The 27,527-nt window shown below is 44.0% G+C and overlaps 1 protein-coding gene across 5 annotated transcripts in view; it reads left to right on the top strand.

Annotated features, from left to right (window-relative positions):
* The window catches only part of LOC126349825 (G-protein coupled receptor Mth2-like), a 583,470-nt gene that overhangs the window by 476,210 nt on the left and 79,733 nt on the right, over positions 1 to 27,527 (top strand). The window lies entirely within an intron of this gene.

The raw sequence follows: 27,527 nt of genomic DNA, 5'->3' as shown, positions 1-27,527 counted from the left end.
TACAAAATAAATGCCCAAATTTGGAAGCGGTAATATCCGTCAAGTATCTGGGTGTGACTATTCGAAATGATCTCAAATGGAACGATCAGATTACACAAGTAACGGGTAAGGCGAGCTCTAGATTGCGGTTTATTGATAGAGCACTGAAGCGATGCAGTCCTTCAACAAAGGAAATTGCTTACAATACTTCAGTTCGTCTAGTCTCGGAGTATTGCTCGTCTGTATGGGACCCTTACCAGTTGGGTCTGATTCAAGAGATCAAGAAGGTCCAAAGAAGAGCGGCAAGATTTGTGGCTGGTATATTTAGCCATCGCGAGAGCGTTACAAATCTCATAGAAAGTTTGAAGTTGGACACACTTGCAGATAGACGACGCGCTAAACGGAATGGGCTGTTCACTAAATTCCAAAATCCGATATTCGCCGAGGATGTAGAGCATATATTATTACCTCTTACTTTCAAATCACGCAATGATTACCATTTAAAGATAAGGGAGATTAGAGCTCGTACTGAGGCGTTCTGACAGTCGTTTTTCCCTCGCGCGATCCGCGAATATGACCTTGGATCGAATAGTGCCCTCCGCCACACACCGCTCGGTGGCTAGCGGAGTATATATGTAGATACAGATACGTCAATATAGGGGAAGACAATTAATCTGGAAATAGAATTAGGGTCAATGGCAAAGAGTAACAAGCTTATGAACATATGTGTTCGTCAAAATAAAACAGGTTTGTTTATTAATTGAAGAATTTGGAATTAACATTCCCAAGTTAGAAGCCAAGACGCTAAAAAGAATACTGATTTCCATTATTTTGTTTATTTTGATGCGTATTGTTCAATTATGAATATTTATGCAAGTAATAAGATTGTATATGATCATTTTCAAATTATTAAAAAGGTTATTCTGCTTGGGAAAATGCTATTTTTGAAGTTACACTATACTTATTATAGAATGAGTGTTGTTTAAATCACAAAGGGGATATGTCGACTGCATGCTTCCAGAGGAGCATGTGGGAGTAACTATAACGCTAGGCAATGATACCATTCAAGATTATACAGTTTTATCAATATATCTCAAAACTGCTGTCTTCGGTAAGTCTTTTCTGTGCATGTATTCTGGTTTATCTCATTTGGGCATATCAATTAACGAGTGCATGAATTTACTAGACTCGAGGGAAGAAATTTAAAGGGCTACATATCATGCCATTAACTCTTCTAGGCAAAAAATAGAAGCATGGGGAGGTGAACAGCTGGAGTTTAAATCTTGTAGACGTCAACGTTATTAGATACAATGAGCCCAAATAAATCTGCAGCGATTTAGGGAAACGGAAATGTTGAAGCTATCAATATCACCCGTATGACTCGCGAACATTAAACAGTCATTGTTGTTGTTGTGGTCTTCAGTCCAGAGACTGGTTTGATGCAGCTCTCCATGCTACTCTATCCTGTGCAAGCTTCTTCATCTACCAGTACCTACTGCAACCTACATCCTTCTGAATCTGCTTAGTGTATTCATCTCTTGGTCTCCCTCTACGATTTTTACCCTCCACGCTGCCCTCCAATATTAAATTGGTGATCCCTTGATGTCTCAGAACATGTCCTACCAACCGATCCCTTCTTCTTGTCAAGCTGTGCCACAAATGTCTCTTCTCCCCAATCCTATTCAATACTTCCTCATTAGTTATGTGATCTACCCATCTAATCTTCAGCATTCTTCTGTAGCACCACATTGCGAAAGCTTCTATTCTCTTCTTGTCCAAACTAGTTATCGTCCATGTTTTACTTCCATACATGGCTACACTCCATACAAATACTTTCAGAAAAGACTTCCTGACACTTTAATCTATACTCGATGTTGACAAATCTCTCTTCTTCAGAAACGCTTTCCTTGCCATTGCCAGTCTACATTTTATATCCTCTCAACTTCGACCATCATCAGTTATTTTGCTCCCCAAATAGCAAAACTCCTTTACTACTTTAAGTATCTCATTTCCTAATCTAATTCCCTCAGCATCACCCGACTTAATTCGACTACATTCCATTATCCTCGTTTTACTTTTGTTAATGTTCGTCTTATATACTCCTCTCAAGACCCTGTCCATTCCATTCAACTGCTCTTCCAAGTCCCTTGCTGTCTCTGACAGAATGACAATGTCATCGGCAAACCTCAAAGTTTTTAATACCTACTCCGAATTTTTCTTTTGTTTCCTTTACTGCTTGCTCAATATATAGATTGAATAACAATGGGGAGAGGCTACAACCCTGTCTTACTCCCTTCCCAACCACTGCTTCCCTTTCATGTCCCTCGACTCTTATAACTGCCATCTGGTTTCTGTACAAATTGTAAATAGCCTTTCGCTCCCTGTATTTTGTCCCTGCCACCTTTAGAATTTGAAAGAGAGTATTCCAATCAACATTGTCAAAAGCTTTCTCTAAATCTACAAATGCTAGAAACGTAGGTTTGCCTTTCCTTAATCTTTCTTCTAAGGTAAGGCGTAAGGTCAGTATTGCCTCACGTGTTCCAGTATTTCTACGGAATCCAAACAGATCTTCCCCGAGGTCGGTTTCTACTAGTTTTTCCATTCGTCTGTAAAGAATTCGTGTTAGTATTTTGCAGCTATGGCTTATTAAACTGATTGTTCGGTAATTATCACATCTGTCTACACCTGCTTTCATTGGGATTGGAATTATTATATTCTTCTTGAAGTCTGAGGGTATTTCGCCTGCCTCATACATCTTGCTCATCAGACGGTAGAGTTTTGTCAGGACTGGCTCTCCCAAGGCTGTCAGTAGTTCTAATGGAATGTTGTCTACACCCGGAGCTTTGTTGCGACTCAGGTCTTTCAGTGCTCTGTCAAACTCTTCACGCAGTATCATGTCTCCCATTTCATCTTCATGAACATCCTCTTCCATTTCCATAATATCGTCCTCAAGTACATCGCCCTTGTATAGACCCTCTATATACTCCTTCCACCTTTCTGCTTTCCCTTCTTTGCTTAGAACTGGGTTTCCATCTGAGCTCTTGATATCCATACAAGTGGTTCTCTTTTCTCTAAAGGTCTCTTTAATTTTCCTGTAGGCAGTATCTATCTTACACCTAGTGAGATAAGCCTCTACATCCTTACATTTGTCCTCTAGCCATCCCTGCTTAGCCATTTTGCACTTCCTGTCGATCTCTTTTTTGAGACGTTTGTATTTCTTTTTGCCTGCTTCATTTACTGCATTTTTATATTTTCTCCTTTCACCAATTAAATTCAATATTTCTTCTGTTACCCAAGCATTTCTACTAGCCTTCATCTTTTTACGTACTTGGTCCTCTGCTGCCTTCAGTACTTCATCCCTCAAAGCTACCCATTCTTCTTCTACTGTATTTATTTCCCCCATTCCTAACAATTGTTCCCTTATGCTCTCCCTGAAACTCTGTACAACCTCTGGTTCTTTCAGTTTATCTAGGTCCCATCTCCTTAAATCCCCACCTTTTTGCAACTTCTTCAGTTTTAATCTACAGTTCATAACCAATAGATTGTGGTCAGAGCCCACATCTGCCCCTGGAAATGTCTTACAATTTAAAACCTGGTTCCTAAATCTCTGTCTTACCATAGCTAGCCAATATGCTCAAAATATGTGTCTTAATAAAATTTATAGTTATTTTCATGACATCAAATTCATGTCAGCTACTCACAAGCTAATTGTAACCATTCAATCTAAATTGGCCTCTAGCCACACACCAAAAAATATCGGAGAAGTAAAATAAGTATTATCAGTGTTCTGTCGTATCTCAATTTGCGCACGTATTACGTCACTGGTCGAAGCCAGCGTCCAGTATCGGCAGGTCCAACCTATCCAGGGAAACCACAGACAGCTGGAGAAGCGCCGGCCGCTATGGCCGAGCGGTTCTAGGCGCTTCAGTTCGAAACCGAGCTGCTGCTACGGTCGCAGGTTCGAAACCTGCCTCGGGCATGGATGTGCATGATCTCCGTAGGTTAGTTAGGTGTAAGTAGGTCTATGGGACTGATGACCTTAAATGTTAAGTCCCATAGTGCTCAGAGCCATTTGAACCAGCTGGAGAAGTATTTGAACTCTAGTTCTCCCGAATCAGGTTCTCTGTGTCGCTACTACGCCACCTCGCTTGGTAGAAGTAGAAAAAGAATACTATATCGCAATTGCAGGGTCTCGGGACACACTTCTTCGTACACTACTCACAAACCACGATCGAACAGACCTTACTGTGCCCGTGTCACGTGCAGCAAATGTGGCACATAATTTCAACAGCGCGAGTGACGAACACAGGATCTCGAAATTTCCAGAGGAAACAGCGGAATCGCAGCACGTAAAACAGCAGATGGTGTGCGCAGTACCGTTGCTGCACAAGCCGCTTCTCCGAACCACTACTCCCACTGCTTCTCAGCTAAGTGCTTCACTCTCGGTCGCCTGCTGTTGATAGCGCCGCAGCGATAAATATTCTGAAAGGACAAACGTCATGGTGAATGGGCGTTGCCCTATATACGGCTGTCTCAGATGTTTATTTGCATACAGTGAACGCGGATTTGGCCGCCTTCAACAAATATACGAAGTTTAATGGAGAGACTCAGCCGTACATCCGGATGAGGTATCACTAGGTTAAGAACCGTGACGGTCACACTTCATTCGTGAGCGTAACAGCAAGAAACCTTAGTGTATGTTGCAGTGAAGAGTGCGCTGTACCATGAACTTTATTCTGATTTTCAGGTTAATGATGTATATATAGAAGACTTTCGATTTGCGTTAGTAATAAGCTGGGTGAAATCTCATCCGATCGCGCGGTATAAAGATAGTGCAACTTCTGTCACAAATGCTGTGGTGGTGCTCTCAGAAGGCATCTTAGAATCCTTTCAGCTTCCCACTACAATATACTTAGCACTGCGTTTCTATTGACTTTGACATCACAAGCCCGCTGAACGCTAACTTTTTCTAGCAAAAACGTCTACGATCTTTTCTCGAGGATAATTTCTATGCGTTCAGCAGAGGATCAGCTGTCCTTGGATTTTAAAAAATAATAGAAACTGCTCCATTCTACGCACTTTTGTATCCATGACGACTGACTCAGACAAAAAAGAAACCGGTGCGAGGCTTAGGGTACAAGAAACGAAAGGGAATATGTAGTTAAATTCTCTGGGGCTTACAGTCGCGTCACTGGTCATTCCGCCTGACAGTAACCAGGGAACACCTGGTCGAAAGCTCGTGACGTTGTAACCACTTGACGCGGTTGGCAGCCTGACAAAATTTTGTTCAACGTTACCGTCACCAGAGACTGCATTTTACAGGAGGGAATACTAACTGCAATCTCAGAATACCTTTTTGTCTAATTCCTTATTTCTTAGTAAAGCTTGGCAAGTTTTGTAGGATTACTTTATAGGTTTGTAGATAGGAAAGGACGATGAATTTACTTAATGCTACCCACGCTCTAATATTTTGGAGGATGGGAGTGAGAAAGAATTAAGAACATCCCAAGCAGTTACGAGCTTGTGGTGCCAGAATCATCGTTAAAAATGATCTTCCATGCCAAACGGTAGTCTACTCGTGCACAATGAAAATATGGTTTAACACAGCCAACGCCAGTAGACTAAGGAAACGAAAGCCAATTTAAGCTATAGACCATTAATTCATTTAGGTGATCGAATTGTGTCTGAGCGCGTCTGGTAAATAATGTGACGTGCGCAATTCAAATTTCGATACGTCAGTAACCAACTATATAGATACATGAGCAGAGTCTGTGTCCTAATAAGTGAAATACAATTGCTTTGTACAGTAGGTTTTCAATTTACGGCCGGCCGCGGTGGTCTCGCGGTTCTAGGCGCGCAGTCCGGAACCGTGCGACTGCTACGGTCGCAGGTTCGAATCCTGCCTCGGACGTGGATGTGTGTGATGTCCTTAGGTTAGTTAGATTTAAGTAGTTCTAAGTTCTAGGGGACTGATGACCACAGCAGTTGAGTCCCATAGTGCTCAGAGCCATTTGAACCTTTTTTTTTTCAATTTACGGGCTATTTAGTTAGTTATATGATGCCCTGCATTGTAGACTTGCCCTCATTATTTAATAATAGACTGAGAAAGTGAATATTGCCGAGAAACTACATATGTCTGGATTTTTAAAGGGCGTGCTGCAATTCTGTGACAGTAGCTCGTCGAAATATTTGTTAAGTCCTCCGGCACGCGAAATATTGTAAAATAGAGTATATCTGATAGTCCCTGGTTCCATTTAGGCTGTGTGTATACACCTAATCCTAAACCGAGACGTATATTTTTGAGCACGCGCCTTCAATTATATCTGTCGTAAGGTGTCGGAGAGGAAACCACAAACTGACTCCATCTGATAGGGACAGGAACAAGATGGCGCCGTCCGCTTCCGTTGTGTGTGACACACCAAGCGTAGCCCGTAAACGGCCTACCTTTCTTCTAGTGGCCTTCCGACCGCAACATGTTTACTGCCTTGGGCGAAAGGAGAAATGCACTACGCTCTGCTCTGCTGCGATTACCTGTCGTCCGGGCAGTATTTCATCTCAAGTGCGCCCCGTTAACTCCCGTCACTAGTGTCGTCGATGTCCATGTTAATCGCTATATTTCTGCCTGGTTCTTTACTGATCCACGGAACTACCGTCCCGAGTAACTTGTATCTGCAGTGTCGGGTGATATTTGTATGACCGCCCCCTAGACGTGTCGGTAACAGAGCATGCTTCATGGCCTACTTCGTCGCGAATTGAGTACTGGCGGAGTACACGGATAAAACATCTGACTGACTGTTATACGCATTACGTTCAGTGCTATAGGGTTTTCAAAAATTTTATTTGCCCTTTGTATTTTCACAATTTAGCCAAAATCTACTGATTTTTTGGAAAAAAGGGAGGGAGCTTAAGAAACTAAACAGCGAGATCATCAGTCAGTCCCTCGTCCAAATTCCATCTGGAATCAAAGGATTCAGCCAGAAATTTGATCGAACTGCGTTATAGGAATGGTAAAATCGAGACAATGAAAGCAATACTGAAGCCAGAGAAGAGAAATATTTTAAAGAGAGGTACAAGTACAGTGATGGAGCCGGTCTGCAGCACAGGGAGCAACGGTAACTGCTCCAGGGGTCATCTGCGGCTGGAATCACCCCGTCTCATTCCTTGCCGACCCGATGCAGGGTGAGTTAGCAACGAATAAATAATCCTCTCTAGTCGAGAGATGGGTAATAGAAAAAGAAAAATGACTGAAAAACATAATGAGCAGCAGTAGGACCAACAGTATCTCTTACAAAAACTACCAATTTCAGACACGTCGCGCATCCACGACGTCACATTCGAAAAAAAACTGCAAAATATTTGTAACAAACAAGATTGTAGATATGATCACTAATCGTTTCACTCGCAACAATTTATGCTGTGTTCTTAGGTTCCTGTCTAAACTTGACTTCGGAAATAGTGCCACATTCGGAGACAGACAGCCAAATATTTGTGACAACCAAATACCATCGATACTCGTTTCTCTAGCAACAATTTAATCTGTGCTCTCAGGTTCCTGCGTAACCACACCCTCGTAAATCACGAAATATTTGGGATAAGTAGATAGACAACCACACATAACATGTAATAAAAGGCTTCTTTCTTCCTTCGTGTCGTAAGCTCATGACGTCACACAGAACGTCTTTGGTCAAAGCCAACTAGTGGCCTGAACCGTGCGCTTTACCAAAAAGGACTTTTTTAAAACCAAAAGAATCGAATGTCGTAACAAGATTTACAGTTGTAATGGACGCCATGACGTACGATACGAATTTAAAAAAATAAAACTATTTACTTCAATGATAAAATAATGAACTAATAAAGTTCCTGTTGAAAGAGACAGTATTTTGTTTCTCATGTGCAACACGGATTAAAAAATAATTTCTATCGAATTCAATGAAAATGTGACCACAAATACCTCTATAAGGAAAAGCAGTTCAAAATACGCACCAAGAATTGACTTCTCTGCAGCCTTTACCATTACATCATGAGTCAAAAATTACGGCACTAGTCCAACATTACGTCATTAGTCGTACATTACATCACTTTAAAGGCGACGGCTAGTATAGGCTAGTTGGAGACTTGTTACAGCCATTCATGGACTTCATGTTGCAAAACAGCGATATCAAGTGATCAGCCCACAATTATTCGCTATTGGTTTGAAGAACATTCTGGACAGTTCGAGCGAATGTCGCCCGACATGGAGTCCTGTCGAACATTTGTGGGACATTATCGGAAGGTCAGTTCGCGCACAAAATCCTGCAATGGCAACACTTTCGCAATTACGGATGGCTATAGAGGCAACTTGGTTTAACATTTCTGCAAGGGACTTCCAACGACTTGTTGAGCCCATGTCACGTCGAGTTGCTACACTACGCCGAGACGATATGAGAAAGTAGCCCGCGACTTTTGTTACCTCAATGTATATAGTTTGTACGTGATTTACATATAATACTTCGCTGTCAGATAGGTAGCATATAGAAGCATGCGAATAATTTCTATATTCACGTTTTTACTAGTGTTTGTCATTGCCTGGTAACATGAGAAAAATAAACACGTAATGAAAGTATAATGTCACTGAAAGATTTTAGAACCCACAATAATCGGGCATAGGGAATCGCAAGCAAAATAGCGGTGAAAGCCGAAACGGGTTTTGAGATTAAACGGCAAATGACTATGGTTACACTTGTTACTAGTCAGTATCCATTAAATGTTCTGGCTTTCTTGAAACTGATGCTGCACTAATAGATATGCCTACGTGGTGGAGTAGCGTGGGAGTTCGGTTTCTGAAAAAAAAAAAGGGGGAGGCGGCGGAGTACAGTTTTCAGATGCCCTCCCCTGTCCATCACCGAGTAAGCCCATGATAATGATACTTGCTTTTACGTTGAAAATTCCTTTGATGAGTCTCGTAGATTGAGGTCGGTGTAAGACTGACCTGTCCAGCCACACAAGAGAGAGACTGCTAGGCGCATATTTAAGCTCCCTCCCTGCAATATTAATCACTAATTGCTGATACGCACTTACACTCATCTCCATATTTGTATTTAGTCGGGTTTTGTTTCTGGGAGTCACATTTTTCACAAATGTAAGTGTACTTAAAAGGACAGCGATCAGCACTCTCTGGAGCTTGCAGACCGCTTCTCACAAGTACGCTTCAAAAGTTTCTCCGCTGTCCCACTTGGAATTGCGCGTTCACATTGCGCAATATGCTAAATACTACCTCTGAAAAGTTTGTATAAGCTTTATCTCGTCTTCGGAGAGGAAAGCCGAGCTCATTTCAGAATTGCGAAAGATCCCTTAGAAATCCCAGGCACTACATGGAACGAGGACAGCTACTCGCATGTGTACAAGCGGATTCATATTTTTCGCAATATCCATCCCGCTTGTCACTGGCGGTAGTTTGTGAACAGGGGCTTCAGCGTAGAAAGTGGACGACCCACTCTGCATCGGCTTTTCCCTTTCTGCTCTGGCCGTTTCTCGAGGGCATCAGAGCTGTATAACTACGTGCCTGTAGTAGGTCACCGTCTGCAGGAACAAACTTGCATTTGTCGTCACGTATGTTTGCCAAACAATCAGTAGACACTACTTCTCGCAACAAAATAATTCGTAAATGACTTCACACAGCGGAGAGCGATATTTTGCAACCTGATGTACGTAAGTGTTTGTCTGAGAAATGCGATTTGTTTGTCGAAACAATTATGAGCATTTAACTTATTGTTCGGTATTTGCAATGCACTAAAAAATTTGAAGGCCATATGACACCGTTAGCTAGTATAGACCACGGGGTAGGTTCAGCCGCCTGTCGAAAAGAATATTTTTCCTCTGTGCCATTGATCCCTTTCCCCGCGGATATGTGAGAGTTGTGTCGTATGTGTATTTGTGGAATGTAGACGAGTGTAAAAAAATGGCTCGGAGCACTATGAGACTTAACTTCTAAGGTCATCAGCCCCTAGAACGTAGAACTACTTAAACATAACTAACCTAAGGACATCACACACATCCATGCCCGAGGCAGGATTCGAACCTGCGACCGTAGCGGTCGCGCGGTTCCAGACTGTAGCGCCTAGAATCGCTCGGCCAACCCGGCCGGCAGACGAGTATAATGCTTGCATGTATAGTGTAGTGTTATGTTTGTGTTGCACGATGACAATGAGAGAAGAGAGAGGTTGAAGCCCGCTGCCGACACAGGCACATAGCCGGCTCCTCTCGAATAGCACCAAGGGGACCACCGAGCTTAAGCTCCCCATCTCACGGACGGATCACCACCAACAGTGTCCCTTAGCCCCCACATCGTGACACACTGCGGAGAGGCTTGGAATTTAATGCAGGACACTGGCGCAAAGATCGGTGATCAGGGACTTTATGCCGCCACTTCTCCACCTATTTCCGGCAAAATAATAGCAGTCATGATTTCATCTACCACCATAACTCGAACCAACTTACCTCCGAATCGACGCTTTCTCAGTGGCGTACGTTAGTGACCTTTTTTTTTTTTAACATTTCCTGTTGCCTTGTCGAATTCCAAACATAATGTGCCTTTCTTGGGAAACATTCTTGTCATTATTATAACTACGAAGCGTCCTAAATCACTGACAAAGAACACAGAACGGCTATAACAGAACGACTGTGAGTAGACACTGAAAGTTTACACAGGGCACAGAGTGAGAAACTAATATTCGCGCCTTCCAAAGGCTACCGCGTAGCGGAGGTAGAACACGTCCGAGCTACACGACGTCTCAAGAGAAACTACGGAAATACCGCACGATACGTGACATTTAGGGCATATGGGGACCTGTCTATCTCCAGTCGAATGTTCTACCGATTATTATTTACTTTGTCTTTTCCACACCTATCTCTCGGGCCTGCACCCACCCCTACAGCCCGTCCTTGCGCTCGCCAGATAACGGCATAATCGGCTAGCGGGCTTTACCTATATTCGTATTTTCTTTAATTAACCAAAGTCTTCTTCTTAAAATTAAATGAATACTTCTCTTTCTTAACATCAAAACACCTTTTTCTTAAGAGGGTATTATTCTTTGATTTATAAGCATTCCTTAAATTTTTTCAATGTTTTACTTCCAAAGGCATTTCTTTAGAACTTGTCTTCATCCTTTGCAAAAAATAAATTGATTGTCCTTTCAAATCAAAAATTTTGTTTATAGTAAATGGATGATAAATGAGTTAATAATGAATCCCTTGTCATCCATTCTGTAGACTACATTATTTGAGTCAGTATAGCTTAACATAGATAGCTACGCACAAAACAAAGTATGCTTCTTGCTGTTTTATCAAATAAATAACTTAGGAACTAAAATTGTTACAGTTCTCATGACTCAGTGAAGTAAACTCCATCACTCCATTCTTATGTAATGTAATTGATCCGTTCTTTTTGAGCTAAGTAATAAGAAAACCCTATTCTCCTTTGTGTGAAAACAAAACAAAGAGTATCTCCGAAACCATTATGGTATTCCAGATGTTTGGCTGTACGTGGTGACCCTCCAAGATGGTAAGCTCTTCTTTTGTCATCACATAATAAACATACTGACCGACGATCCAGATGTAAATGTTGTTCTTTGTAGTAGGGTATAATTTCCAGTTGGGTTTTCGTACATTATCTTCCACCATTATCGGTGTCTCCCATGTCCTATTAATGATTCCCAATTTTTTACTAGATTACTTCCATATGTGATTCCGAACACTGTGCATGGCGGCAAGGACATGTGGAAGATAAATGACGATTAAACCACTGAAAGAAAACCATTTTTAATTTCCACATGAGAGGGTAACATTTGTTAATTGCGTACTATCTTTACATTCTAAATTTGAAACGTTGCTCAGTGTGACAACCATCTACACCCACGACGGCCATGGAACATTCAGCAGTCATGATACAACTCGTCCACTGCATCCAGCATTCTCAGTCATGACAACAGTAACATCTTCAGCAATTTGTAACGCAATGGACTGTCGACCTCTCCCTGGCGCAATTCCTAAATCGCCAGTTCAAGAAATGGCTCTGAGCACTATGGGACTTAACATCTGAGGTCATTAGTCCCCTATAACTTAGAACTACTTAAACCTAACTAACCTAAGGACATCACACACATCCATGCCCGAGGCAGGATTCAAACCTGCGACCATAGCGGTCGAAATCGCCAGTTAATTCGAACTTTCGAATCACGTTTTTCAACGCCGGTGCGGAAAGAGAACCTCTACGTATCCATTTAATGCGCCGATATTCGCGAAGGGCAGCAGCGCTGTTGGTTTTTCTTTGATACAAAAGTTTTACGAGTAAAGCTTGCTCACCTTGTCTAACCCATGTTGACTGTATGCACTTGTAATGTACACTGATGTGTAACGGCAAGTCGTGGCACGAACACTACTAACAAAGCAATGGAAATGGAAATGAGCGTGCGGCATTGTGGGCTCATTCGGGGAAATTCGGCCGCCGAGGGCAAGTACTTATTGCATTTGACGCCACATTGGGCGACTTGCCCGCGCGTCGGAGATGGGAAAGAAATGATGATGAGGACAACACAACACCCAGTCCCTGAGCAGAGAAAATTTCCTGCCCCAGTGGGGACTCGAACCCGGGCCCCTTGGTGTGCCACTGCGCCGCGCTGACCACTCAGCTAACGGGGGCGGACACTAACAACGCAAATCCTGCAGCACACAGTCTGAACACCATTGCTATAAAGTAGGGTACGCATACGAACATAGTTGTCTGGCTACGCTGGCTCAAGTAGAGAAAATTTAATTGCAGCCACCCCACGTATGAAAGTGTGTCCAATCGTAGCGGCGCGGTGATGCTATTCACGGGTCCCGGGTTCGGCTTGAGTTTTATGTTGCACAGTTTTTCTCCTGGTAACTACCTCGTTTACTATGTCTTACCATAGTGCACTCACGCTAGAACTTGGTGTGGAATTGTTAATATTGTCCCACGTGAATTTCCATTCCTGTGAGGGTGCTGCTCTTCGGCGCATTTAATCGTCCTTGAATTTGGGATGAGACTGTAAATCTGGCTGGTATTAAGCTGTTATGAGCTGTTTGGCATGTAACTGATTTTCGTGAAATAATCGATGAATAATATTCCAATCCCGAGTTGATGTGGCCGTTGTTCATTGGTGGAGTCCTGTCGTTGGAATCTAAACTAGCGCAATTTTTTTTAATGCTTTGCTTGTTGACTTGTAGTATTCTAGCTGTGCTCTTAATGACGACTGCTGTGCACTGTGGTTGGATGCCTCTGAGTCGCCCTAGGACTGTGATCTTGTAGCTGACTTTATATCGCTTTTCCAGATATATAAGGTGACAGTTATTGAAGTATATGAAATAAAATCGTCATAACTTCAGAACTGTTTGCGTTAGGACGTTCAACCCACACGGATGGTCGCGGGGCATGATGGGAATTAGTAGGTGCATGCACACGCGCCTTGTTGTTGTCGGCCATTTGCGTGTGAAAATATCATGGTACAGCGTGCTTGAGCGTATAGCGCATATGAAGGCCTACTGTGCGAGCAATAACAGCCCAATTGTGGCTCAAAGGAAGTTTGCAACAGAGTTCAAGCTGACGACAACCGGTTCAAGAGCGCTAACAATCAAGAATTTGATTCGCAAGTTTGAGAGAAAGAGTAGTGTTCATGATGACAGTGTTGGCAATGTCGGTCATCCAAAATGGTAAAAACGCCTGAAAACCAACCCCAGGAAATCGATCAGACGAGCTGCATGACAGGTGGGAATCAACCGGGAGACACTGCGACGAAATGTTGTTGAAGACCTGCATCACTCCCCATACAGAATTCAAAACCCAGCCATTAAGTCCTAGGGTCATTTAACAGTGACTGTGTTTCGCCAACACTATTGTTTACACAATTGGTTTAGTGTCAATGCCCACTTTCATTTGGATGTGTTCGTCAATAAGCAAAATTCGCGTATTTGAGGGACTGAGAATCCGCATTTCGCAATCAGGAAGTCTCTTCACCCTCAACGGGCGACTGTGCAGAGTGCAATGTACGGTCACGGAATAATCGATGTGATGTTCCTTGATGACATGGTGACTACCGAAATGTACATGAAGGTTTCAGAAGATTATTTCATGTTCATTATCCAAAGTGACTCTGACTTCGACAAGATGTGGTTCATGCAAGACGGAGCTCGACCCCATCGAAGCAGGAGAGTAATGTCGTGGAGGAGCACCTTGGGGACAGCATTCTGGCTCTAGGATACACAAAGACGCCGGCCGTAGTGGCCGTCCGGTTCTAGGCGCTACAGTCTGGAGCCGAGCGACCGCTACGGTCGCAGGTTCGAATCCTGCCTCGGGCATGGATGTGTGTGATGCCCTTAGGTTAGTTATGTTTAATTAGTTCTAAGTTCTAGGCGACTGATGACCTCAGAAGTTAAGTCGCCTAGTGCTCAGAGCCATTTGAGCCATACACAAAGGCCACTGGTATTGGCCTTGATTGGCCGCCATATTCTCCGGATCTGAACACATGCTACTCCTTTTTGTGGAGCTATATTAAAGACAAGGTGCACAGCAATAACTCTAAAACCATTGGTGAGTTGTAAGCAGCCATTCAGGAGGTCATCGATAGCATCGACGTTCCGTCACTTCAGCGGGTCATGCAGAATTTCGCTATTCGTCTGCGCCATGTCATCGCCAATGATAGCAGGCATATACAACATGTCATAACCTAAATCGGAATATATGTAGAGATGTTTACATGTTGAATAAAGTATCTGCAGTTTGTGACTAATTTACATTTTTTTCATTGTCACAGTGTGGCAACAAGCGATGGCTAATATTTTATTCTGCTATATTCGTTGTAGTGGAAAGTATCGCAGCCATGTGGTACATTCTGTTAAATACGTACGTATGGAGAAAGGAGACTCTCTGTATTCGGCTAGACTTCATCATAGTGTGCTCTTTGACCGTATGCCATAGTGCGGTATGTTTCATTTCCCAATTCATTTTGATCATTCCCTTTGGATTCCGGGCCAACGTGATACCTAAACGTTTAAACTCTTTATTGCCCTCTACCCAGGATGGCCCACGTATACTGTTTGAAAACATAGGTGCATTAGTTTTAAATTGTTGGATCTGAGTTTTAATCCGCTTACATCTGCATATTTTGTTATTATTCGCCTAACTGCGTTAAACTCTTCTCCGGAGCTGACGATTACACTCACATCAACCGTGTAATCTCGGAATACTGCTTAAATATTAAGTGCCTCACGGCCTTGTAGGGGACTACGCAGTTCATTCTGTAAAGATTCTATTACTATGGCGAACAGCGACATTGACAGGGAGCGTCCGGACGTAGTCCTTGCTTAATCGGCACCGGCTATCAGTTATCAATTGATCTTCGGACTCGATCCCGTTTTCTCCGTTGTCTGAACTAAAAATTGGTGATAAACTCTGCCAAAGTTTTTATTAACAAAAGCCATTACTGATCTCATCTTGCATATCCATGTTAAATTTATAACATCTCTGTACTCGGCTAAAAGATTTATTTTTGACCACCCTGTAGATGCACTGGCCTGGTGCGGAGCAATTACTTTACGGATTATTTGTATTATTCTATATTTTACAAGGCGCATGAGAATTTTAACGTAAGAGGAAGGAAATTTTCCCCTATTACTCTTGGAAATCTGTGATATGAGAACTATCATTTCCTCCGTGAATTGTGAGGGGAAGATGTGATTTACTAAGAGTTCATTGTACGTCTTGGTGAGTTCCTCTCCTATGATACAGCAAAACTGTTCGTAAATTTCGAAGGGTAATCCAGCTAATCTACCAGCTTTCTTCTTGGGAGCGTCAATGATACGTTTGACGTCCTCATTTTTTATCCTAGTGATTAGTTCTTCGTTATCAAATGAGTTAAGACACGATGTAATACTGTGGGGGAAGTAATCTGCCGATGCCTCTTCTACTTTCGGTGTTAAGTAAAGATCTTTATAACAGCTGACAGCGTATTCCTTGATCGTGCTTCGTCCACCATCATCTACAAGCTTTATCATTTTTTGTTTGACCTTTTTTGTTTCTCTTATTATATGATAGACGGATGCAGTTTCATGGCTGATGTCATCAATACGAAAATATTTTGTTGAGCCCAACCTACATAAGTAGGAATGATCATCAAAATAAAATAAGAGAAATCAGAGCTCGAACAGAAAGGTTAAGGTGTTCGTTTTTCCCGCTCGCTGTTCGGGAGTGGAATAGTAGAGAGATAGTATGATTGTGGTTCGATGAACCCTCTGCCAAGCACTTAAATGTGAATTGCAGAGTAGTCATGTAGATGTAGATGTCATGTAGATGAATACCTGCAGCTAAAGTTTCGCGCATTCTTGCTATTACTTGTGTTTTAATTCTCTTAATTTCAGTTATGTTGTCCGTTATAGCAGCCGGTTGATTGCATAGTTTTCGTAAAACCGTAAAGTAATATTCCAGAGTATTTCTCTTCCAGTATTCTTTATTCCTCTCAAACAGAATGATGCGTTTCTTTATTTACGGCTTTGCGCAGTTCGTCCACCACAGCAGCACTCGTTCTCGTTATCTGCCCCGTCTATTTAAACACGTATTAATATCTAGTAGCGACATGTTCAATTACAACACACCTCGCCCTAAGAAGTTTTCTGCCTGGTGTGCGTACCTGTTACACGGAAAACGCAACGTTCAGAAAAGTTCATCAATCATATCTCACGATCTTCTAGTTTATTTAACATGTCTTTGCAAAAAAAAAAAAAAAAAAAAAAAAAAAATGGCTCTGAGAACTTAACATCTTAGGTCATCAGTCCCCTAGAACTTAGAACTACTTATACCTAATTAACCTAAGGACATCACACACATACATGCACGAGGCAGGATTCGAACCTGCGACCGTACCAGCCCCGCGGTTCCGGACTGCAGCGCCTAGAACCGCACGGTCAACGCCGCCGGCTGTCTTTGCAGATACTGATTCTATCTAGTGCACTGGCGGACTGGTTTCTCACGTACGTGTAGCGTGTAACCTTAGGATGTACATGGATCGAGGCGTCTTTGAGGTCTAAGCCAGCTACTAAAGTTTTTAACTCTGAGCAGAAGTTATGGTTTGGGTTCTGGCCTTCTTTCCTTACCACGACCTAGTATTATATTTTGACTTCCACAAATAAGAAGGACTCCTATTCCGCTTGGAAATTGTTCACAATTCTCTCTCCCAGCATTTGTATCCGCTGGAGTATACATGTTGAGACGGAACAAATCCTCTATCAGGACAGCAATGCCTCTTCCCGACCCCAGGCATCCTTCAACTGTACAAAGTATGCCATCCATGTATAGAATCGCTGTTCCAGATTCTACACCAACACTAAGTATCGCATCAAATTCAAATACATCTGAAATCTTTAGCATGGTCACTTCTTGGATAAGATCTATGTGTACATTAGCGAGATATAAATAATGGGTTAAGCATTATAATTTTACGTCTGACTGAATTCGGTTGATGTTGACAGTCGCCATTTTATACTACTGCATGCTCATGTCCGTTAATCTACATCTACAATCATACTCCGCAAGCCACCCAACGGTGTGTGGCGGAGGGCACTTTACGTGCCACTGTCATTACCTCCCTTTTCTGTTCCAGTCGCGTATGGTTCGCGGGAAGAACGACTGTCTGAAAGCCTCCGTGCGCCCTCGAATCTCTCTAATTTTACATTCGTGATCTCCACGGGAGGTATAAGTAGGGGGAAGCAGTATATTCGATACCTCATCCAGAAACGCACCCTCTCGAAACCTGGCGAGCAAGCTACACCGCGATGCAGAGCGCCTCTCTTGCAGAGTCTACCACTTGAGTTTGCTAAACATCTCCGTAACGCTATCACGGTTACCAAATAACCCTGTGACGAAACGCACCGCTCTTCTTTGGATCTTCTCTATCTCCTCCGTCAACCCGATCTGGTACGGATCCCACACTGATGAGCAATACTCAAGTATAGGTCGAACGAGTGTTTTGTAAGCCACCTCCTTTGTTGATGGACTACATTTTCTAAGGACTCTCCCAATGAATCTCAACATGGTACCCGCCTTACCAACAATTAATTTTATATGATCATTCCATTTCAAATCGTTCCGCACGCATACTCCCAGATATTTAAGAGAAGTAACTGCTACCAGTGTTTGTTCCGCTATCATATAACCATACAATAAAGGATCCTTCTTTCTATGTATTCGCAATACATTACATTTGTCTATTTTAAGGGTCAGTTGCCACTCCCTACACCAAGTGCCTATCCGCTGCAGATCTTCCTGTATTTCGCTACAATTTTCTAATGCTGCAACTTCTCTGTTTACTACAGCATCATCCGCCAAAAGCCGCATGGAACTTCCGACACTATCTACTAGGTCATTTATATATATTATGAAAAGCAATGGTCCCATAACACTCCCCTGTGGCACGCCAGAGGTTACTTTAACGTCTGTAGACGTCTCTCCATTGATAACAACATGCTGTGTTCTGTTTACTAAAAATTCTTCAATCCAGCTCCGTTAATGAAAGCCCTATGAACAGACTAAGTTGTTTTCTGTGTTTTTTTATTTGTCGCTGCCATAGGTTGCTCCCGTCGTTCACCTGTGTTCATAGTAACATCCTAGCGTGAGGATTCAGCACTATCGTATCGTCCATTGCATGTTTTTGTTTTTATTATGATTTTCCTCCTTATACCCCAATCTGATTTTTTTGACCGGTGTCGTTTCTAATAGGTTCACCTTTTTGTTTCTCCTTCCTCGTCATTTTAAATCCTCTCTCCGCTTCCTTCTTATTCGTGGCCGGGTCGGGAATTTTCTCCGTCCGGGGTCTTGGTTCAAATGGCTCTGAGCACTATGGGACTTCGAACCTGCCACCGTAGCGGTCGCCCGGTTCCAGACTGTAGCGCCTAGAACCGCTCGGCCACCTCGGCCGTCCGTCCGGAGTCTGGGTGTTTGTGCTGTCCTCATCATCTTGTCATCATTCGGGAAGTGGCGAGGTTGGAACTGGAAAGATTGTGAACTTGTACGGGCGCTGATGACCTCGATGTTGAGCGCCCCACAAACCAACATCATCATCATCATCTTCCTTCTTTTTTTCTATGTCCTACATTTCGATTGGGTTTGACTTTCCCGCTTGGTGCCTTCGCAGCACCTTGAGGTTTTGTAGCCTTCTGATTACTGCTACTTCCCTTCGCTGACTTTACTGCGTGTTTAAAAAAAAAATGTTCAAATATGTGTGAAATCTTATGGGACTTAACTGCTAAGGTCATCAGTCCCTAAGCCTACACACTACTTAACCTAAATTATCCTAAGGACAAACACACACACCCATGCCCGAGGAGGACTCGAACCTCCGCCGGAATCAGCCGCACAGGCCATGACTGCAGCGCTGCGTATTTGCGTTGAGTCGTTGTTTCCGCGCGAACTTCCAATTTACTTTCCTCTTTACATGATCCAGTAACAACTGTTGTGGTTGCCTGGCGTGCGGCTTCCTGAATCTGTTAATGTTTACTTTTCTGCTGTAGACGTCTCAAGGGGCTCGCCACGTCTGGTTTTCCAGACTGGTGAACATACGTTTTCGCGTAAGTTTCCGCTTCCATGTCGGATCCACCATGTGTTGCTGTAACGTTGTCAGCCTTCTGTGTCCTGGCTGCATGTGACGATTTCGCTTCTGGGTCCTCCTCGCAGCTCGTACTGCCATTTTCGAGTGGCCGTGTCTTGTCTTTTTTGTCCATATCTATGTCTTTATCTTGCTGTTGAAGTTTCTTGGTCTCTCTGGCTGTTTTCCTGGAAAGTAGTTCAGACTAGTTGCGACATCCCACAAGTCCAGAATAGCTACAAAGTGGCTCCAGGAACACTCTTCTGAATTTAAACACTTCTACTGTTCACCAAACTGCCCAGACATGAATATTATTGAGCATATCTGGGATGTCTTACATGCTGTTCAGAAGAGATCTCCACAGCGTCGTACTCTTACAGATTTATAATCCCATACCACGTCGTGCTGCGCGTTTCTGCGTGCTCACGGGGGCCCTAAACGATATTAGGCAGGTGTACCAGTTTCTTTGGTCCTTCAGTGTATTACTACCTTCATACACTCATGGAAATGAAAAAAAGAACACATTGACACCGGTGTGTCAGACCCACCATACTTGCTCTGGACACTGTGAGAGGGCTGTACAAGCAATGATCACACGCACGGCACAGCGGACACACCAGCAACCGCGGTGTTGGCAGTCGAATGGCGCTAGCTGCGCAGCATTTGTGCACCGCCGCCGTCAGTGTCAGCCAGTTTGCCGTGGCATACGGAGCTCCATCGCAGTCTTTAACACTGGTAGCATGCCGCGACAGCGTGGACGTGAACGGTATGTGCAGTTGACGGACTTTGAGCGAGGGTGTATAGTGGGCATGCGGGAGGCCGGGTGGACGTACCGCCGAATTGCTCAACACGTGGGGCGTGAGGTCTCCACAGTACATCTATGTTGTCGCCAGTGGTCGGCGGAAGGTGCACGTGCCCGTCGACCTGGGACCGGACCGCAGCGACGCACGGATGCACGCCAAGACCGTAGGATCCTACGCAGTTCCGTAGGGGACCGCACCGCCACTTCCCAGCAAATTAGGGACACTGTTGCTCCTGGGGTATCGGCGAGGACCATTCGCAACCGTCTCCATGAAGCTGGGCTACGGTCCCGCACACCGTTAGGCCGTCTTCCGCTCACGCCCCAACATCGTGCAGCCCGCCTCCAGTGGTGTCGCGACAGGCGTGAATGGAGGGACGAATGGAGACGTGTCGTCTTCAGCGATGAGAGTCGCTTCTGCCTTGGTGCCAATGATGGTCGTATGCGTGTTTGGCGCTGTGCAGGTGAGCGCCACAATCAGGACTGCATACGACCGAGGCACACAGGGCCAACACCCGGCATCATGGTGTGGGGAGCGATCTCCTACACTGGCCGTACACCTCTGGTGATCGTCGAGGGGACAATGAATAGTGCACGGTACATCCAAACCGTCATCGAACCCATCGTTCTACCATTCCTAGACCGGCAAAGGAACTTGCTGTTCCAACAGGACAATGCACGTCCGCATGTATCCCGTGCCACCCAACGTGCTCTAGAAGGTGTAAGTCAACTACCCTGGCCAGCAAGATCTCCGAATCTGTCCCCCATTAAGCATGTTTGGGACTGGATGAAGCGTCGTCTCACGCGGTCTGCACGTCCAGCACGAACGCTGGTTCAACTGAGGCGCCAGGTGGAAATGGCATGGCAAGCCGTTCCACAGGACTACATCCAGCATCTCTACGATCGTCTCCATGGGAGAATAGCAGCCTGCATTGCTGCGAAAGGTGGATATACACTGTACTAGTGCCGACATTGTGCATGCTCTGTTGCCTGTGTCTATGTGCCTGTGGTTCTGTCAGTGTGATCATGTGATGTATCTGACCCCAGAAATGTGTCAATAAAGTTTCCCCTTCCTGGGACAATGAATTCACGGTGTTCTTATTTCAATTTCCAGGAGTGTATTACATATTTCAGCACTATCCATAATATATCCAGTTTTGGTTTAGGTACCCTTGCCTGTTCCAGTTTCAAACAGATTGCATCTGATCTTAACATCTCTTATTAGGATCTGCAACATTTTTTTCCCCATTGAGTTGTATATTTGGTTATTAATTTAGATATTCCGGTATCCTTTGAATGTGTTCATTCCGTTTCTTGGAGAACTCCTCTATTTTCTGAAGTGTGGTTCTGACACCCAGTTCATTTCCACTCTCGCTATTCTTTTTCCGATCCGTGACTTTGTAACCAGCTAGTGGTCTTAGATGTCTCGTCTCTGCTGCTTTAGTCCTCCTGCTTCGTTTAGGGTCCAAGTGCCTCACACACGCATTAAAGTTGGTACTGACATCATATTAATAGTTTTATCGACAACACTACGTACGTTGAGCTTTAGCCAAAAAAAAAAAAAATGTTCAAACGTGTGTGAAGTCCTAAGGGACCAAACTGCTGCGGTAATCGGCTCCTAGACTTATACACTACTTACACTCACTTAAAGTAACTTATGCTAAGTACAACACACACATCCATGCCCGAGTAAGGATCGAACCTCCAGCCGGAGTGGCTGCGCAATCCGTGATATGGCGCCTCAAACCGCGCGGCCACTCCGCGTGGCTGCGTTAATCAACTTACCCAAGCTCTGGTTGTGAATAATGCTTGAAGGTAAGTTCCAAACCTCTAAATGGATCGAATAACATTTACAAAGGACATGTGGTTCAAATGGCTCTGAGCACTATGGGACTATTTCGCGATAATACAAAACTACACGCTCTTCTTTGTGCTTTTTCGATGACTTTCGTGAGTCATATCAGATAAGAGACCAATAGCGTGCATAAATACTGCCAGATGGTTACTGTCAAGAATAGTATAGACAACCTTTTCGTAGACTTGTTGCATCTTCTATGTGTTCTGCCAATAAGAACGCAATCTTTGGTTCGCGTCCCCCTCAATTTTCTATGTTTAAATTGGTTTAAATGGCTCTGAGCACTATGGGACTTAATTGCTGTGGTCATCAGCCCCCTAGAACTTAGAACTACTTAAACCTAACTAACCTAAGGACATCACTCACATCCTTGACCGAGGCAGGATTCGAACCTGCGACCGTAGTGGTCGCGCGGTTCCAGGTTGTAGCGCCTATAACCGCTCGGCCACCCCGGTCGGCTGCAAAAGACAGTCAAATGAAAACGAGACAGCGTAAAAAAAAAGAAATGAACCATTTATTATTTCAAACATAACACATTTCTTACACTGGGAGACAAGACCGCCAACGCCTTCATGGAAAAATGTTTGCGGTTGTCTATAGAGCAATAATAGCAACCAGGTTTGCACCTCTTCGTCCGAAGCAAATCAACGACCACGAATATCTTTCCTCAGGGCTCTAAAAATTTTGTAACTAGCATGGGGAGGGACCTGGACTGAATGGAAGATGTATCAGGGTTTCACAGTGGAGCTCCTACAGCTTGGCCGAAACATGTGGGGCCACCACATGTAGCCAAGTTTCTTTCGAGTGCCTTGCAGATGTTTCGCTGGGAAGCTTTTACTCATCCTCCATACGGTCCCGATATCTCCCCTTGCGATTTTCATCTTTTTGGAGCCGTGAAGAAACACATACGTGGCCATCGATTTTCTTCGGACGAAGAGGTGTACGTCTGGATACAATAATGATTTCGTTGGTGAACGCAAACATTTTTCCATGAAGGCACTGACCATCTTGTCTCACAGTGAGGTAAACGTGTCAACAGTAACGTGGATTATTTTTGAAATAATAAACAGTTTTATGCGCGTCAGGCTTTCTCAGCGAATTTCATATATGAAGTCTTCACTTTTTTCCATCTATCTCGTCTTCATTTATCTCCCACTTTTAGAACTACCGTCGTGGTAGACTAAATACATAATAAAATTATATGAAACAACAAGTTCATTGTTACCAGTCACTTTTTATTCATCTCCACGTTTGAAAGATTTAAACCTCCATTATTACGCGAATTTACCTTTGTTAATATGGCATGTGTATATGTGTGTGTGTGTGTGTGTGTGTGTGTACATGTGTGTGTGTGTATATACGTGTGTGTGTGTCTGTGTGTTGTACTACGATTTTTTAAGGAACTTATGGCAATGTCTACAGTGGTCGCAGGTTCCTTTCACTGTCATTTTGTAAACAAGTATGTATTTGTTTACAAAATATGTACAAAACATGACAGCATACATATGATGTGTTACGACAGTGGAGGCCCCTCCCGCCGGAGGTTCGAGTCCTCCCTCGGTCATCGGTATGTGTATTGTTCTCAGCATAAGTTAGTTTAAGGAGAGTGTAAATCTAGGGACTGATCTCAGCAGTTTGGTCCCTTACGAATTTACACACATTTGAACATTTGAACGACAGTGGAAGGAACAAAAAAAATCGTTACACAACACACGCACACAAACACGTCACAGTAACGAACGTAAATCCACCTGATGATGGAGATTTAAACCTTCGAAACTCGTCGTGGAGATAAATAAACAGTGACTGGTAAAACAGAGATTCGAGCCCGCACAGAGGCCTTCCGGCAGTCGTTCTTCCCGCGAACCATACGCGAGTGAAACAGGAAAGGGAGGTAATGACAGTGGCACGTAAAGTGCCCTCCGCCACACACCTACGGGTGGCTTTCGGAGTATAAATGTAGATATAGATGTAGATGAACAGTAAACTTGTTGTTTCATTTAATGTCAATAACAGTCACGGTAAAGCCTAAACTAAAATGTTCGCATTTAAACACAATAAAGTACTTGATAATTAGAGCTCAGTTGTCTTTTTAGGTGCAAATACAAAAACCGCTATCCGACAGCCACCCGTCAAGAAAGTCTGATGTGTGTAATCGCCTTTCTAGGATAATATTATTTGACTGTGGTGCTCTGCAGGCGAGAGATGTCTCGTCGAAACCTGTTCCCTGCTGCACTCCCCTCGGCTCTTCCCCTCCCCGCTCCTTCCTGCTCTGAAGGCTATCACGCCTTCCCAGCGTCTCAGGTTGACCACATTCCCCACAGGCAGCACGCACGATATATTAAATAGGTTACGGCCACAGGAGTGAGTTTCCACGGTGTACCCAGAAGAACGTCCTGCGGAAGTCTATTGTTCAAAGAACCGGCTGTCGTAACAAGGTTCCTCAGAATGTCTGGTAATTTATTCCGTAATAAAATTTCTCATAGCTAATATAGTCATTTTTGTAACCGTCGGCTCAGTTAAAAAATAAATATTATGGATAATATAAGTTTAGATAAAGACTCAAGGGCACTTCCTTTCCTCCCGAAAAGGTGCCAGTTACTTAGAAGCACACATTTTTCCGTCATTTGTCGGCAACCACAAAATTTACCGGTAGTTATTCACAAACTACTTTTCCAGAGGGGCCTTGAGCATTTACTGACAGCCAACTGCTTCTATATTGTATTAGTTTGCAAATGAAAATAGTTTCTCTTTTTATTTGTTCGGCATCCATGAGAGTTATTTAGGAATGAGTCTGTATAATTAACATTATCCTATACATATTAATTCTTTTTCAAACATGCATTCTGTATTTGCCTTTTTTGACGCGTTCTTCCCTACTGAGTATTTGGAATGAGCAATGAACTTAATCTAATCTAACCTGAGAAATTTAGTGTCGCGCAAATGTGCAGTGACAACGTCTTCTTCGTATAGCTTCTAATAATTATAAGTGGAAATTCATTGCACGGAAATCCATCTTTTTTAATGAGTTGCCCCGCTAACTACTCACAGCTGACGTCACTGCAACAAATAAATAGGTTATACTGTGTTAAAGTAGCGATAAACAAATGGATACAAAGTGTTCCTACGGAACACGCTGAACGAAAATCGAAACAATCTTTCGTATACTGCAGAAGTCCGCCCACGGTAGCTGAGTAGTCAGCGGGACGGAATGTCAATCCTAATGGCCCGGGTTCGGAGATTTTCTCCACTCAGGGACTGGGTGTTGTGTTGTCCTAATCATCATCATTTCATCCCCATCGACGCGCAAGTCGCCGAAGTGGCGTCAGCCGAAAGACTTGCACCAGGCGAACGGTCTACCCGACGGGAGGCCCTAGTCACACGACATTATTATTATTATACTGCAGAATATTTATTATCCGCTTGTCGCTCTTTCCGTGTAATTTAATCATTTTATCATGAAGATAAATTGTATTTTCGTACTTTTCGAATGATCGTGTCGCTGTCCTAGCAGTCCACGTCTCAGATTCGAAAATAATGTAGGCCTAGTAACTCATGATCACGACGAACGCATTGTATTTTCTCCTTATGACGGCAGGTAGCTGCTGAAACGAAGTGTGGTTCTTAATGCGGTGTGTGATCGTCACGGGCGGCAGTGCATGATCTGCAACGTACTCCAACACTGATCACAAGGTTGGTGAGGAGTTCTTGAGGTGGGCGTTCCATACCGCCACCAGGGCAGTTGGCATCTGCCAGTTAGTGGTCGGTGCATGTGGATGTGCTTCTATGCGCCTCTCCACAAATACTCAATGGCATTTGAGTGGGGGAAGGCGCAGGCCGGTCCATTTGCTGAATACCCTCTCGTTTCAAGGCAGTTCGATGAGGTCGCGCAGGCAGGGCCGAATGCACCCCTGATAAGGCGCATATCTGGAAGGAGTACAGTGCCAAAATAACGTTGCCCAGTGAGCGTACTGTGTTACAAAAGTTGAAGGTCAGTACGCCCACGCAACATTATGCCTCCCCACTCTATAACATCTGAGCCAGGAAAACTAACGGGTTCGACAATGTTCCTGGTTGCGTTACGTGTTCCAACTCTCGCCATATGAGGGTAAGATCGAAATCACTCCTGAGACTGAATCTGCTTCTCCGAGAAGAGCATGCGATCCCACTCCTCGCTGGTGCGGTCCATTTGCTCTTGTCACCATCGCAAACGGTGCCGCTGATGTGTCGTTGTCGTCGGAACACAAGGTAATGGTCACCGGACAAAGAGACCACTGCGTTTCCGTTGTGAGAGGTAACGCCTGAATTTTTGTGTTCTCGCCACGCTCTTGACACTGTGGATCTCGGAATACTGAAATTCCTAACGATTTCCGAAATGCAATGTTCCATGCTTCTAGCTCTAGCTAACATTTCACGTTCAAAATCTGTTAATTGCCGTCAAATGACAGCTCCGCCAATGCCTTGCCGTTTTGTACCTTGTGTACGCGGTTCTACCGCCATCTGTATATGTGCCTGTCGCGATCAAAAAATGGTTCAAATGACTCTGAGCACTATGGGACGACCAAGCGAGGTGGCGCAGTGCTTAGCACACTGGACCTGCATCCGGGAGGACGACGGTTCAATCCCGCGTCCGGCCATCCTGATTTAGGTTTTCCGTGATTTCCCTTTATCGCTCCAGGCAAATACCGGGATGGTTCCTTTGAAAGGGCACCTGCATCCGGGAGGACGACGGTTCAATCCCGCGTCCGGCCATCCTGATTTAGGTTTTCCGTGATTTCCCTTTATCGCTCCAGGCAAATACCGGGATGGTTCCTTTGAAAGGGCACGACCGACTTCCTTCCCCATCCTTCCCTAATCCTATAAGACCGATAACCTCGCTGATTGGTCTATTCCCCCAAAAAACCAACTATGGGACGTAACATCTGAGGTCATCAGTCCTCTAGAACTTAGAACTAGTTAAACCTCACTAATCTAAGGACCTCACACACATCCATGCCCGAGGCAGGATTCGAACCTGCGACTGTAGCGGTCCCGCGGTTCCAGACTTTAGCGCCTAGAACCGCTCAGCCACCACGGCCGGCTGCGTATACCTATCCCATGACTGTTGTAACCTCAGTGTACTTTCTATCAGCGCGTCAATGCGCGTTTTTCGTGTTGGCTTGTCTGCGTCTAAAGACTTCGAGCGCTCATGTGAATGGCTTTAATTCGAATGTTAGCTGTTTAAACGCGCGATTCGAAAACGCGCGTCGGCTCTCCGTCATGCGAA

Source organism: Schistocerca gregaria, chromosome 1 (genome assembly GCF_023897955.1).
Source record: "Schistocerca gregaria isolate iqSchGreg1 chromosome 1, iqSchGreg1.2, whole genome shotgun sequence".
NCBI lineage: Eukaryota > Metazoa > Arthropoda > Insecta > Orthoptera > Acrididae > Schistocerca > Schistocerca gregaria.
This window is presented reverse-complemented; position numbering and strand designations above follow the sequence as displayed.